Genomic DNA, 14,778 nt, shown 5'->3' with positions numbered 1-14,778 from the left:
GCGCTGCTTTTTGATGGTTAAACTCCCCGAACAAGACACTCCATTTGTTACCGGGTGCTCTGATGAAGTAAAGTGTGGTTTATATGTACAAGGCCGGCCTTCAACTCATCTCAGAATGAATGGAGAGGTAAAATTGAATTTTACACTCCTGCTGCTATGATTAATGCCTGGGGGCAGCCAATGCGGAGAACGGCCGGTAGGTGGCAGCATGGAGACGGCCAAGTAACTGGTTGACAGACCTCAGGGACTTGAGGAAAGCTGCAAATGCATAATACACAAGGGGAATCTCTTTATGCGAGCATCCGCGGCTATGATTAACTTCGTTAAAAATGTTAACACTTACAGCCAACAATGTTTTAAGAGGAGAAGGGAATCCAGCCTGTGAAAGTAATCCCGCCTGGATTTATTCTGCATTTCTCTGCCAAGCCTACAAATTGTGTTGCTTATTACAATACAATCCAAGCCCAACCGAAACAGAGACAGCAAATGCAGGAATTTATTTGCAGTTTAGTAAAGCTTTCTGTTTCGTTTTTAGCCATTCAGGACGCTTAGTTTTTTTAACTGTGTATTTTATTGGATAAGGAAAATATACAATCAGATATCATTGCGATGTAAGTATAATGTAGCCTTTCAATACAATAATGTCAAATAGATGATATACAATTTTATGTAAAATATTATGGGACGTCAGACATCCAAGACTGTAGTGGTACAATGACATATAAAAAGTATCTATGAATCCTCTATGAGTCCGGGGCCACTTGTAGTATTAGCCCCTATATGGTATCTAACAAAATGCAAATATGAGTGGTTGCAGATGTGATGAGATGTGTACATATCACAGCGTTCCACAGCTGTGGAGTGTGTACTGTGGGTTATGCACATCATACTGATGTATAGCCTAGACGTCATGGAGAACAAAAAAAATAACTGGGACTATGAAGTGGGGAGACAAGGTGTGTGTGTGTGTAGGGGGGGGGGTGAGTGAAGAATCTAGAGTCCGAAAGTGAATCTATTCAAATACCGGGGTGTAACTGAGGGTGTGTTCTTTTCTTAGAATATGTCTGCACTGGAAATTGGGGGATTGGGGGGGTTTGCAATTTAGATTGTAAGGTGTGTGTGCCCCTCTGAGGTATGAGACCCATGCCCGCAGGTGTGATGCTAGAGAAGGTTAAATGATTTTCATTCCAAAAGGATAACTTTCACTACAATAGTTAATAGAAGGTCTAGCGGAGCTATATTATTGGCATTGAGGGTCAAAGTAGTCACTGAGGCCCAGGGACCCAGAGCTATCTGTAGTATCTTCATGTTGTGTTATAATGTTCCCTGTTACCTGGTTCCAAGCTGCCCAGCCAGTGTGAGTGTCCTGTGTGGAATGTTGGTGTGCGGGACATGAGTGGAATGTTTGGGTGCCTGGTGTGAGTGTTGACAGTTGGAAGATGGGCTGAGCAGCAGGCGGGCTCCTCCTGGTGGGGGTGCTTTACTGGAACTATACTAAATGTCATCTACTTCAATAAATCTACTTAATCCACATCCTACCTGCGTGGACTTTATTACTACACTATCATAGGAAAGCTTAGAGTTATTGGTAGACCAAAAATATCTGATAACTTGTTCTGTATCAGGTGCCAGTAAGGTTCCAGGAGTCGACATTCAAAGAACACGTGCTGGTGTGAGCCAGTCTCTTGGTTGCAGTTCCAACATTTGTCAGTTTCTCGCAAGTTTAGCTTGTGCAGTCTAGACAGGGCCCAGTGCAGACTCATTGTGACAAATTTGGATTTTACGAGAGATGGGCAATTTTGTTACATGGCGCAAGTTTGCTGATATTTTGCCATTGACCATCATTAATATGGTTAAATACATCAGCATTGAAGTTTTATGCCCATTTTGTATGTAATATCAATGGTTGCGTTGCGTACGGTTCAGATACTAATTTGTCGATGTCAGATGCAATATGCCGTGAATGTTGTCATATTGCAAGGTGTGATGGTAGAGACGAATGCTTGGTGAGAGTACGTTTGGACAGTTTCAGCTTAATCTTAAGGAAACTGTAGAAATCTATGTTAGAGAGGTATACATATCAGCTAAAGCCAAAAAAAAGGAGTGGATTGTCATTCGTATCGTATAGATCCTTGATCAGCCTAATGCCTTTGATGGCCCACGCTTTTGCAACCTGACCATCAATTTCAGTCTTGAATTTAGGGTTATGCCATAGTGATGCCCACCTGGAGTTATGGGTAGGCTCTGACAACCTTCTGTCCAGCAGTTTCAGAGCATTTGCGGTATCTGTGAATTTATGTTGGGAATGGGGTGGTAGAAATGTCAACATTATAATAAGGGACCATATACTAAAGGGAGAGCATATGTTCCATTTCAGAAAGTTTATAGGTGAAACCAATTTCTAACATAACAAATGCCGCCAATTTTGCAATATCCCCTTGACAAGAAAAATCTGTATTTTCACTACAATTAGCCACACTATTCCTTTGCTTTGTAAAGATTTAAATAGTAATGAGCTTGGTGTGTGCATTCAACATATCTGCAGGCATTTGCACAGTTTCAACCATGAAACACAGCACAGACTGTGCCAGTGTTTTTCACAGTACTCGGGTGTTACCCCAGGAACAACCGGCACCACAGGTCCCTCATGATTCTGGGTTGTCCCCATGGATTACGCCATTTTGGGGGGTTTCGGAGTGTTACTAGATGGGTGGCAGGCACATAAGCCCGCAGCTCTGGATCTTTGCTCTAGTCAGTCTGTCAGGCACCAAAGCAGCAGCTGCCGCCGGTGGATTTCAGCTGCTGAGTGCTCTAGTAGAAACAGAGACGTTTCAAGGCACAGGCAAAGTGGGCCATTGCCCAGGGCACCCACCTTCTAAGGGCCCACCCGGGAAAGGCTGTCTATTTCTCCATCTCAACCTTTAATGTATTCAATATTGTTTAGCATCATGGGGCTTGAATTAGTAAAAAATGGGTAATACTATGCAAAGCTGCTCTGGACAGGGGCCCACTAAAGTATGTCTTGTCCGGGGCCCCCGAAATCCTTAAGATGACACGGTGTAGAAATATAGCATTGCCACCCACTGCCTCGTGTCAGTCAAACACTGATAAATAATTAGAGGTGGGCGAGCCAACAAATTAACAGGAAGAGCCAAACCAGAGCCGAGTGAAGGGCCTGGGTGGGCTCTAAGAGCCCGTGCACGAGCTGCGCCCTGATTTGATGTTTCCTTCTTGGTGCATTGATTTTTTATTCAGTGGTGAGATTATTTATGTCAGTTTCAGCCAGAGTTTTACTGGGTTAGAAAATAGGCCAGGACACCAAAATAAAAGTAGCCCTCCTTTACCAATTTGGTAATAAAAAATAAGTGGCTTGCATTTGTATGTCGAGCGCCTTTGACCTTTTCTCTGAATGGTCTGTGAGAGGTGTTGAAACTGCAGGCATGTGTGTCTGCTCCTGGCGACATATTTTAGTATGTTACAGAAATGCTTGAGTGAAATTCAATATGTTCCTTTTGTATCAGGTGCATCCATAGTCTTCTACCACAAAGTGCTGCTTGTCAACTCCTACCTTCAATGGCTTCCACCATCCTCATTCCCTCAACCTTGTCCCCCACCTTTCCTCTCTCCTTTTCCCACATTTTCACCTCTATTGTCCCCCCAGCACTGAAGGCAACGACGCCATCTTATTCTGGAGTTCAAATTTGATCTACAGGACACACATATAACTTTGACACAGACACATTAACTTTCCTGGATGTTTTATGATTATTTATATTTACAACCTGGAGACCGCCCATAGTTCTCTTTAGGGAGTGCATTAGAAATCTGAGCAACGTGTTGGAAGCAACATACCAAGAGGTACTCAACACACACAGATAGACTTATGCGTTAACCCCTTCAGCCCTAACACACCCCAAGCAAGTAACAGATATAATTGCTACGATACCTCAGTGGTCCATGTTCCTGTTGTGGTTAACCAACGGCAGCTGGGTTCAAATCTTGTTCCAGCAAATACACTCTCACTTTCCTAGGGTGAATAAAATAGCACTGGTGGGTTGGCTATACAAAGTTTCCATTAAAATTACTACAAACTGTTCGAAACAGTAGGCAAGAGATAAGTAGAAACACAAGCAAAGGTAGGGGCATCTATGTGTGCCTTTGTTTGCACGAACATTTTGTTTTATACATGCTGAAAAGGAGAATGTTGCCATCTAGGGGGGCGGAGCTTACATTGTGGATTGTGTTTGCAGCAGAAGTGGCACCCCTGACACATCAAACAATGCAGTGCATAGGTTTCCACGGTTGAGAGGTCTTCCAGATTGTCCTGCAGTCCTGACCAATTCTTTTGTTTTTCTCTCTTGAATTGGTGACACTAGAAAACAGATGCAGGGCACATGGTCGGATGGCTTGGCCATGACTTCTTCTTCCCATATCTCCTATAATTAAAACTGGAATCCTCTTCACCTAAGTTAATTTAAAGAAATACAACTCAACAAGGGGATTGATATCAACAATAGCATTAAAACCTGGTTTAATTTTATGAAAGTGTTGTTTGCACTGTCTGCATATGGACTAGGTGCTGGCTGCTCTGCTCAAGACAGAAGGAAAGAATGCATGACTGTTTTATGTGATGACCCTATTAAAATGGCAGCCAGATGATTTGATCCTCAGGACATATTGTGTGGTCTGTAGGAGGTAGAGTGAACAAGTAGAGGGGTATAAGGCCACCCTGTGTTGCACAACTTTTATCCAGCTAATTGTGTGCTGCATGTTCTGTACCCACTTGCCCCCAGAAAAGGGTATCTGGCAGCCGCAAGAGAGACCGTGGCCTAGAGCTCTCTAGCAGGGCTCAACAGCACTGCATGCACAGCACAGTAGAGAGGGACATGATTGTTATATCTTTCTCTCTCTGACTGTGGCTAGCTTAAGGGACATTTGTGAAACCCCCTCACAGTGGCTTCTCCAGTCTGACTCCCTTGTGCGTGGGGCTCACTCATCAAAGCCAAGAGCACCCGAACTAGGCTATGTACAAAGACAGAATGGGTACAGTGGTAATTTCCTTTTCTCTTCTTCCGTTTCCCACACTGGTAGGTTCACAATGAACTTCTTCTATCCCAAATACAAGTATGGCAGCAGGAGGGGAGACGCATAAGATTAGGAGAAGATCTAGGGGGAAACAGGCAGAGTATATGGGACAGAGGGAAAAGGAGACCTAATAGATGGTGGAGGTGCAAAGAAGAGAGGTAGTCGGTCTAATGTAGTGTTCAGCCATTGGCTTGTGCGGATTAATTCCTTATTTTTGCAGGGGCCCATTGCGCCCTTGCTATGCCATTGTTAGTTTCATTATCAGGGAAGGCGTGCCATTGCAATTATAGGCCAGCTTAGTGCCCATTCCTGAATATATGGATAGATGATCCTTTAAAACTTGTGCAGCTAAAATATCATTGAAGTCAATGGCACTTTTGGCTTTTCTCAACCCATCAATGTCCCAACTCACTCACAAGAACATTGCTTTGATATATTTGCTTTTATTACTGAAATCTCCTTATTGGTTACCATCAGTAATCCTACTTAGACCATAGTTTCATTAAATTCAATTAAACCAAGTTCTGATTTCAGAATTTTGGTTTTATAGAACCTATTCAACATGGAACGGTCTTTCTGTGCACTATTATAGCCTTATAGCCTGTCGTAGCGGGCTATACCGGCTATTAAAGGCCCATTCCAGCCTTAAAGGCCCGAGCCGAAGGCGAGGACATTTAACACGGGAGCGGGACTTTAATAGCCGGTATAGCCCAGCTACAAAGGGCTATAAGGCTATTTGAACATTCTGCCACTAGAGGGCAGAATGTTCTAACAAATAAAACAAAGGCTTCAGGGAGCGCAAGGAGATCGAAATCCCCTCAGGCTCCCTTAAGCCTTTGTTCACAGCCAGAGCTGTGAAGAAAGAAACATTGGAATGTTGGAGCTCCGGGCTTATTCAAGCCATTATAAGCCCGGAGCACTCCATTATTTTCAATGGAGCTACCAACATTTCAATGTTCTAATATAGCCTTATAGCCCGTCGTAGTGGGCTATATCGGCTATTAAAGGCCCGCTGCAGCGTTAAAGGCCCGAGCCGAAGGCGAGGGACTTTAACAAAGCAGAAGGACTTTAAAAGCCGGTATAGCCGTGCTTCGAAGGGCTATAAGGCTATTAGAACATTCTGCCACTAGAGGGCAGAATGTTCTAACAAATAAAAGGAAGCCTTCAGGGAGCGCGAGGAGATTCAAATCCCCTCAGGCTCCCTGAAGCCTTTGTTCACAGCTACAGCTGTGAACAAAGACAATTATTGGAATGTTGGAGCTTCGGGCTTATACCAGCCAATATAAGCCCGGAGCACTCCATTGTTTTCAATGGAGCTTCCAACGTTCCAATGTTCTAATATCCAATTAACAATTCTGTGGATGTGGTGAGTTTTTTCGGATTTAGGAGCTTGGGCACCCATGGTTAAATCCACATTTACTTTTGATCACTTCCACATACAGATATTCGTGCAAGTTTTTGCATTTTTTTGGATGAGCCAATGAGTGGGTTCCAATGACACAGTCACACATGGCATGATTTTCGACTATGTAAAGTGGTCCTGTAGTCATTAACGTCGATGACGGACTAGGGAGTTAATAAAAACACACGAATAGACATGTTCACTCTGTTTTGAAGATGCTGCAACAAGCAGGTTGACAGTGTTTTCATAGAATTCTCCCTCAACTGTTCAAAATGAATGAATGAGTGGACACAAGACAGTTACACAACGTGGCTATGGGCTTTTAGGAGCTTTTTATGATGTGCAATTTTGGGTGATAAATTATTTGTACGAATAAGTCCTTTTGATGATGCATATAGTCGTAAACGATAATCTAATGATTTTTTTTTTGTACAAATGTGATTAATAACATGTAATATAGTACAGTTAAACCACATTTTCATGTGAGGCGCCATTTATTCAAAATGGATGCAGATTCTGGTGTTCAGCTCAGTCAGTCATAACATTTGGCAAGCACACCATAAAAGCACACACAAATAAAATGATCAACATAAATACAAAGGTAAAAAACAAAATCCAAAAAGTGCCTTGCGATTATAAAACACTCCTAGAAAACTTTTAAACTGGCACACTTCATCAGAATAAAATACACAAAATTTCAGCGTAGCAAATGGCATGAGTGATTTCAACATAACAAACAATCCGATAACAGATACATTTACCACAGTTTGTTAAAATAGTATTCTAAAAACACAATGCTTCCCATAACGAAAACATACAACTTAACAGAAGAGCCATGCCACTTTGTAATACTTAAAGCAAATCCAATGACGTTTAAAAAAAAAACATACTTCAGGGGTTGCTAATTGTTGTAAAAAAAAAGTAGGAGAAAGTGATAGCGTCTAACATTAGTGGCAGCTAAAACAAGGAGCTAAGAGGCGCGAGAGGGATTAATATAAAGGGTGCAAAAGAGCACAAACTGGCACATGCATCAACAATGCCATTTGCGATTCCTTATTAGCGAAAAATAAGGATTCGCTAATAAGGAATAGCAAAAGGCTATGCATGTAGAAATCGCTTACAAAATAGCGATTCCTAAACATTCCTTAATTGCTACTTGCAAATTGCGAGTTGCAATTAAGGAATTACCTCCCCATTCATTCCTATGGGCCTAGAGGCCCATAGGACTGAATGGGAAGACTTTCTTAATTTGCCATTCTCAATTAGAGAATCGCAAATTGCTCATGCAATTTCAAGGGTGCCAGGGTGTCAAAAGGACACCCTGTTGCACCCCTGAAATCTGCATATGAGTACATCTTGCACACACACATGCCCCAAGGGCATGTGTGTGTGTAAAATGGAACTTTGAAAAAAGCACTTAAGTGCATTTTTCAATGTTTTTGCAAATTACCATGAAGTTCAACTTCATGGTAATTTGCTCCCCCTATTAGCGAAATCGCTAATATTTTTACTTTCATGCATTGCATTTAAGGAATCTCAATTTGAGATTCCTTAAATGCAATCGCAATTTAAGGAATCGCAATTTAGAGATTCCTTATTTTGCTATTTTTGCATTTGGGATGATGCATCCCAAATGCAAAAATACCGGGAGAAAAGGGTCAGATTCTGAGAATCTGCCCGTTTGCGACCGGTTTTTGTAAGTGACTTGTGCTGCGACTGGTCACAAGGGAAAGCAGGAAGTAGATCAAACCAGGTACCCTGGCATGGAAGCAAGCAAGAAAAGAAGGCTATTTAATCTAAAGTGAGCGAGATAAGACCTTTACGGTGTGTTTGAAATAAACATCAGAACGGGTGCAATACCATTTGAGATAGAGAGAACACAATGAGCGGCAACAGTCTGCAATAATTGCTTCTTCTAGCTAAAATAGAGTTCTTTTCATGCCACTTTGGACACCGATTCATTCCTACGAGAAAGGTGAGTGATAGTAGTCAGGCACGCCGTTCCTGTGAAGGTGCGCTTCATATACAAAAAACAGGGGATTTTGTCCACCTGATCCAGCATTAACACATACAAAAAGTGATCTTAAAAATTGAATATCTGGGGAAAGCCAGATTTTGTGCCACAAACGCAAAGGGACCAAGCCTATTAAGTCCTCCTAGTTAATTCAGCCCAGTTTCATCATGACAAATAGCATTCGCTGTGCACTTAGATACTGTCAGAAGGTGTGCAAGAAACTGTTTTTAGCCGTCAGTAGGGCTGTGGGGTTTAGATAGTTCCAGATCCTATCCCTAAATAAGGCAACGGACATACATTCAGATTTATAAATATGTATTAGTTCCCTCACTGGCTTGAGGCGAAGCTTAGAGGAAAACTTGACCACTGCATTGATCAAACTCTGAAACGTCATACATCTCACGCATCCCCAGTAAGAGTCCTCATTGAAGTGAATACCCAGATAGCTGAAGTGTTTGACCCTGTCGATCTTGACCGCCCCAATCTTATGTTTTTGATCTTAGTCTTTGGAGGACCACAGACCATGGTAAAAGATTTGGCTAAATTAACATTCAAGTCCAAATCATTCATAACAAACATTGGCATAGCCAATAGGTCTTGCTTTCGGGATGTTATAAGTTGTTAGTAAAAAAAAAATGTTTCCCAAAGGCTACACGCAGAACGTGCTGAATTAACCATTTGAGATGCTTGCGCTTATTTATTTATTTTGAGCTGCTATGGCAACGAATGCCAAGAGAAAGTGTTTAGAAATGTCAAACACACCAGTAAACAACACAACATATCATTGTGTATGGAATGATATCCACACACGGGTCTATGCAGGCACATGCGACCAACAAACAAATCATGACTTACTAAAGTCTATCACATTTGTGAGAACATCGCCAAAGATACCACAGATTTGTTGGGCAGAAGCAGCATTGACTGGCAAATGCACCACACAAGTACAGGGGTAGTTTCAGACGGTCATCTCAATATTGACTCACCACAAAGTCCCACCATGAAAACATACAAGGAACAGTGAAAAAACTTCTAGCGTGCAAGTCAAACATCCAGGTGAATTGTTGAAAGTCCTATTGGAGAAGTGACATGATACATACCTCACATGTAAGACTTGGGATGCCCCACTTTCACTGAGGATTTTCACATCTTGTTTTTGTACAATAACCAAAGCTATTTTTAACACTGGCAGCAGCTGAATAACTTTTGGGTAATGGTTGAAGTTAACGTGTGTTGCTTTAGGTCAAAGGTTGCATCCTACCACTGCACATGGGCTTCTAGAAACAGACCACAGGCAGGTGCAGAGGTGCGCACTCTTTAGGAGCACTTTGTTCCAGACAGACTCCTCCATTGACTGCTTTAGATCTCAACCCATGATGAAGGGATGGACTTGTGCTAAAGAAGCACAGCTTTCGCCCTTGATAGATTGTCCTGAAGCTACACTTACTGTCAGTTTTATGGTGAAGCATTTCACTTTGTCCCAATAGTCTGCTGTCATTTTTAATTTGTTTGTTGTCTTTTGTGAAGAATGTCCCTTTTCTGTTGCTGCCGAGTGCACCTTATATGCGGCTTTGCTGAGCCTCCCTTTGAATGTGCTGGCGTGAAGGGACGCCACTGCTAAATATAACAAAATAAATAAATAAACGGAGCGCGGTGAGCCTAAATCGGGCGCCACGCTGCGAATTAAAGTAAGACAGCACTGTAAAAAAAAAAAACACAAGCCCAAGAATGGTGCGTGCGAGAGTGACCACCAGGGCTCGATAATTTAAAACACGTCGCCCCTGAGATGGGGGAGCTGCTAGTGTGCGCGCGCAGTTGCGAGCAGCAGCATATGTTTCCAATTATCGCGCCCACGTCTGGGCATGATAATTGGAAACATATGCTGCTGCCGCACGTGACTGCAGGCATTAGGCCGTGGCCGTGCACATGGGTGGGACAAAAAAAGGCATTGGCCAATTGCATGCTGTCTTTGTTAAAAAGACGCACGCATAGGCCAATAGCCTGGGGCAAAACTACAAGCACACACGCAACCGTGTGCGAGCGTGTGGTGGATTTCGGAAAGCCCTTACTTAAGGTCGAGCGGAGTTGCGCATGTGCGCTGTGCTAGGCTCAACCTAAAAAGGACAAAGGAGTCCAACAGGGCTTGGAATCCATTAGCTGTTCTCGCAATGAGATCAACGTCGTCTGTGTGCAAAAGGATTATGGCCCTTACACAAATCCAAGTTCAATGTTAAATCAAGTGGGTTATGATCCCTTATACGCTTATTTACAAGCCCCTTGCGCTGCTGGTGCATCACTTATTAAATGGGAAAAAAGTGACGCACTGGGGGCACAAGGGGCTTGTAAAAGGTGCAGAGACAGAATATTGAATCAAAAATCTCGAGTTGCACAAGTATCGAGTTGCAAATATTGTGGGTCATAAATATCAACAGCTAGATTCTCGTAGTCAAGAATATCGACGTAAGCTAAGTAATATCGATTTTAAAAATATCGACGTGTTGAATATTGTTTGCAAAGATATAGTCATTAAAAATATCATTTGTTTATTAATGTTATGTATTTTAGTATATATTTTATATGTATGTGTTGTATGATTTTTTGGATAAGAATTGTTTGTATTTTTAATATATGTGTTAAATTTTTAGTAGTTATTATTTTTTTATTTTTTATTTTGCGTTTTTAGTTCCATAGCGGGTTGTGGGTTTATAGGGGAATAGGGTGGGAAGTAATTTAATTATATTAAATGAATTGATTATTTTTTAATTATTCATATTTGTTTGAGATGTTATAGTGTTAAATGTGTATAATAATTAATTAATTATTAATTGGTTGGTAATTAATTTAAATTAATTAATTGGTAATTCATTATGGTAATAGTGTATTTCATTTTAGGTGGGTGTTGTGGTGTTTATAGGTGTTAAGGGTAAAGAGTAATTTATTTTTAATTTATGAATTAAAGATTGGCTGTTAATGAATTTTAATTAATTAATTGGTAATTCATTATGATCATTTTGTAATTAATTCTAGGTGTGTGTTGTGGTGTTTATAGGTGTTATGGGTGGGAAGTAATTTATTTTTAATTTATTAATTATTAATTGGACGCTAATTAGTTTTAATTAATTGATTGGTAATTAATTATGGTGATTGTGTAAATAATTTTAGGTGTGTGTTTTCGTCTTTATAGGAGTAAAGGGTGGGAATTAATTTGAAATTAATTAATCAATATATAGTTGTTAATTAATGTTAATTATTTGATATGTGTTTTGGGTAATTGTTTAATTTTGTGTCTGTTGTTTTTACTTTTAAAGGGGTAAAGGGTGGGTATTAAATACTTTTTAATTAGTTTATTATTAGTTGATAATAGTAACAGTTTTTAATTTATAAATACATTTTAATTCTGTTTTATTATTTTAAAGTTTAATTTAAGTGTGTATTGGGGATATTATAGTGTTGAAGTGTGTGTAGTTAATTAATGTTTTTTTATTAATAATATTTTTTTAATTAATTATTAATTATGTTAATTTTGAAAAACAAATTAATTAAAACAGTTGAAGTGTTTTGTTATTGATGTGGTGTTATATGGTCGGAAACACAATAAATACATTTATGTATTAATTAATGTAGTTGTAAATATTTTCTAGTTTAAAAGACTTTTTATAAATAGATTTATCTATTATTTGTTATTACATATTTTTGTAGTTTTTTATATGTAATCAATTATATATTATATATTATAATATTTGTTTTTTCTACATTTAATATATTTGATTTTTCTTCTCTAAATATTCTTTATTTATTTTATGAACTTTTATCATTTTCAATATTTTTTATTTTAGTTTTCACTGTTTGAGTGTGAATAGTAGTTTTTGTCTCTTCGCTATCCAACACTTTCGCTATTGTTGCACTCAGTGGAGTGGGAATAGTTATTTTTACCTCTATGCTATCCAACACTTTCCATACTGTTGCACTCACTGGAGTGGTAGTAGTCATTTTTACCCCTCTGCTATCCAACACTTTCCCTACTGTTGCACTCACTGGAGTGGGAGTAGTAATTTTTACCCATCCGCTATCCAACACTTTCCGCACTGTTGCTCACACTGGAGTGGGAATAGTCATTTTTACCCCCTCCGCTATCCAACACTTTCCCTACTGTTGCACTGTTTGGAGTTGGAATAGTAATTTTTACCACTCCACTATCCCACACTTTCCCTACTGTTGCACTCTTTGGAGTGGGAATAGTAATTTTTACTCCTCCGCTATCCAACACTTTTCCTGCTGTTGCATTATTTGGAGTGGGAATAGTAATATTTTCCCCTCCGCTATCCAACACTTTCCCTACTGTTGCTCTCACTGGACTGGGAATAGTAATTTTCTACCCCTACGCTATGCAGCACTTTCCCTACTGTTGCACTCACTGGAGTTATAATAGTAAATTTAATTATTTTGCTATCCATAAATATATGTATGTATAAATTATTATGTTTGTGTGTTTATCTTTTTATATTAAGTTTATTTGTTATATTTTGTTAAAATGTATATTAATTGTAATTTATTTTGTTAAAATAATATTAATATTTAATATATTTAATATATTTTATTTGAATTTATATATATATTTAAATCGATATTTCACATCTAAATTTTTTACATCAACATTTTTGATTTAATATTTTTTTACTTACCTGTGTTGGTATGGGAGTCGATATTTTTGTAGTCAATATTTTTTTTCGATATTTTCACCATCAATGTTTTTGGCATCGATATTCTATGAGTGAACGCTTGTAAATAAGCCCCATAGTGTGCATTACGAACTGGGAAAACATAGGAATTAAATCCTTTGAAAGCAAGAAAAATCTTTTGTACTCATTGCCCCATTACCATGTAAGATGAGTATGTGGATATTAAAAGACGAGCCCAAGTCCCGAGCAAAAACGAGGTTATATTTTAGGATCAAATTATGCAAAGCATCCCCATAAGACGAGTGATCAAAATTAGTAATATCCTTGCATCCCAAAGACAAGTCACATACTCAATGCCTGCTGAGTTTACTTAAAGATGTATGAAAGTCACTTGCCTAGATAATAAAAGGGTAAATCTTAGAGGTTTCACAGAAATTTCTGATCAAATTCTCAAGTTGTTCCCTTATTATCACAATCCTATGATGAAACATTTTGTGATAATAGTTAAATAACATGATATGAGGAAAATTACTACAGGTAAAAAGAAAAATATGAAACCAGGTTGTGGAGCTAATAACATCTACATTAACAGGGGATATTTTTACTAAGTAATGCCAGGCTCCCTTTTGGCCTCCCGGATGGAGATTGAATAGCCGGTGAAGAAAGGAAGTAAAACGATCTACTACAAAGTCTTCCTCCATCCAAGTTTCCTGGCAACAGACAAGATCGTATTCAGAAAATAAATTAACCGAATCGGGATTAGTTAGCTTAGATCATGCTCCCAGTAATGGTCCATGACAGAATTTTTATTCCCCTCCCACCATAAACAGGGTAGGGTGGAACAGGGCCTGGAACACGGGATGGAACCTTCAGAGACAAATCTTTCCCGGGGACAATTGAGAGTGATGGAACGTTAGCCCTGAGGGAAGGTAAATAAGGTAGTCATCTTGCTCCTGTCATATCCCCACTCCCAGTCAGTGACCTGCTGAAAGTTTTCTCTTCTCACAGTTTCCACCACCAACAGAGTGCTCTGACACAAAAGGGCGATTGTGTGTATTGTGAATGAAACTTTCCATTGTGTACCTGGTGTATCATTTTGAACAAGTTCTGCTAGAAGTTCCAATGCAGGCGTGCAGAAGAACATAATTCTATGAGCTATTGTTTGAGAAACGTTTTATATTATGTTATTCATCTCCAGAGTGCAGTTGCTCAGGAAGCATGTGGAAGGTTTCTCTGATTCCTAGAACTGGGTTTGCGCTAAGAAGTTTTCATAATTACAAGGCTGTTTTTGATTTGCCAATGCGACCTAACCATGATCATGCCATGCTGAATCTGCAGTTTTGATAATTGTTATACATAAATTTTATATGAAAACCACTGGAATTGAAGATATGTGGGTAACTTCTAATTTTCCTCCTGAGAGTCTGTGTTCGATTATTTTGAAACGTTCTTTTTCTCCCATTTGGATACTGTTAGTACCTTTTATGAGTTTGACACATGGAATCTTGAAAGATTTAATTGCCTAAATAGGGACTTTATTATTATTAATGATTTTATGTTCTGTATGCTATGTTATGTTAAAGGGATTTATAAAGTGC

The sequence above is a fragment of the Triturus cristatus genome, chromosome 7, assembly GCF_964204655.1.
Source record: "Triturus cristatus chromosome 7, aTriCri1.1, whole genome shotgun sequence".
NCBI lineage: Eukaryota > Metazoa > Chordata > Amphibia > Caudata > Salamandridae > Triturus > Triturus cristatus.
The sequence above is the reverse complement of the archived record's forward strand: the minus strand, read 5'-3'. Positions refer to the sequence as shown.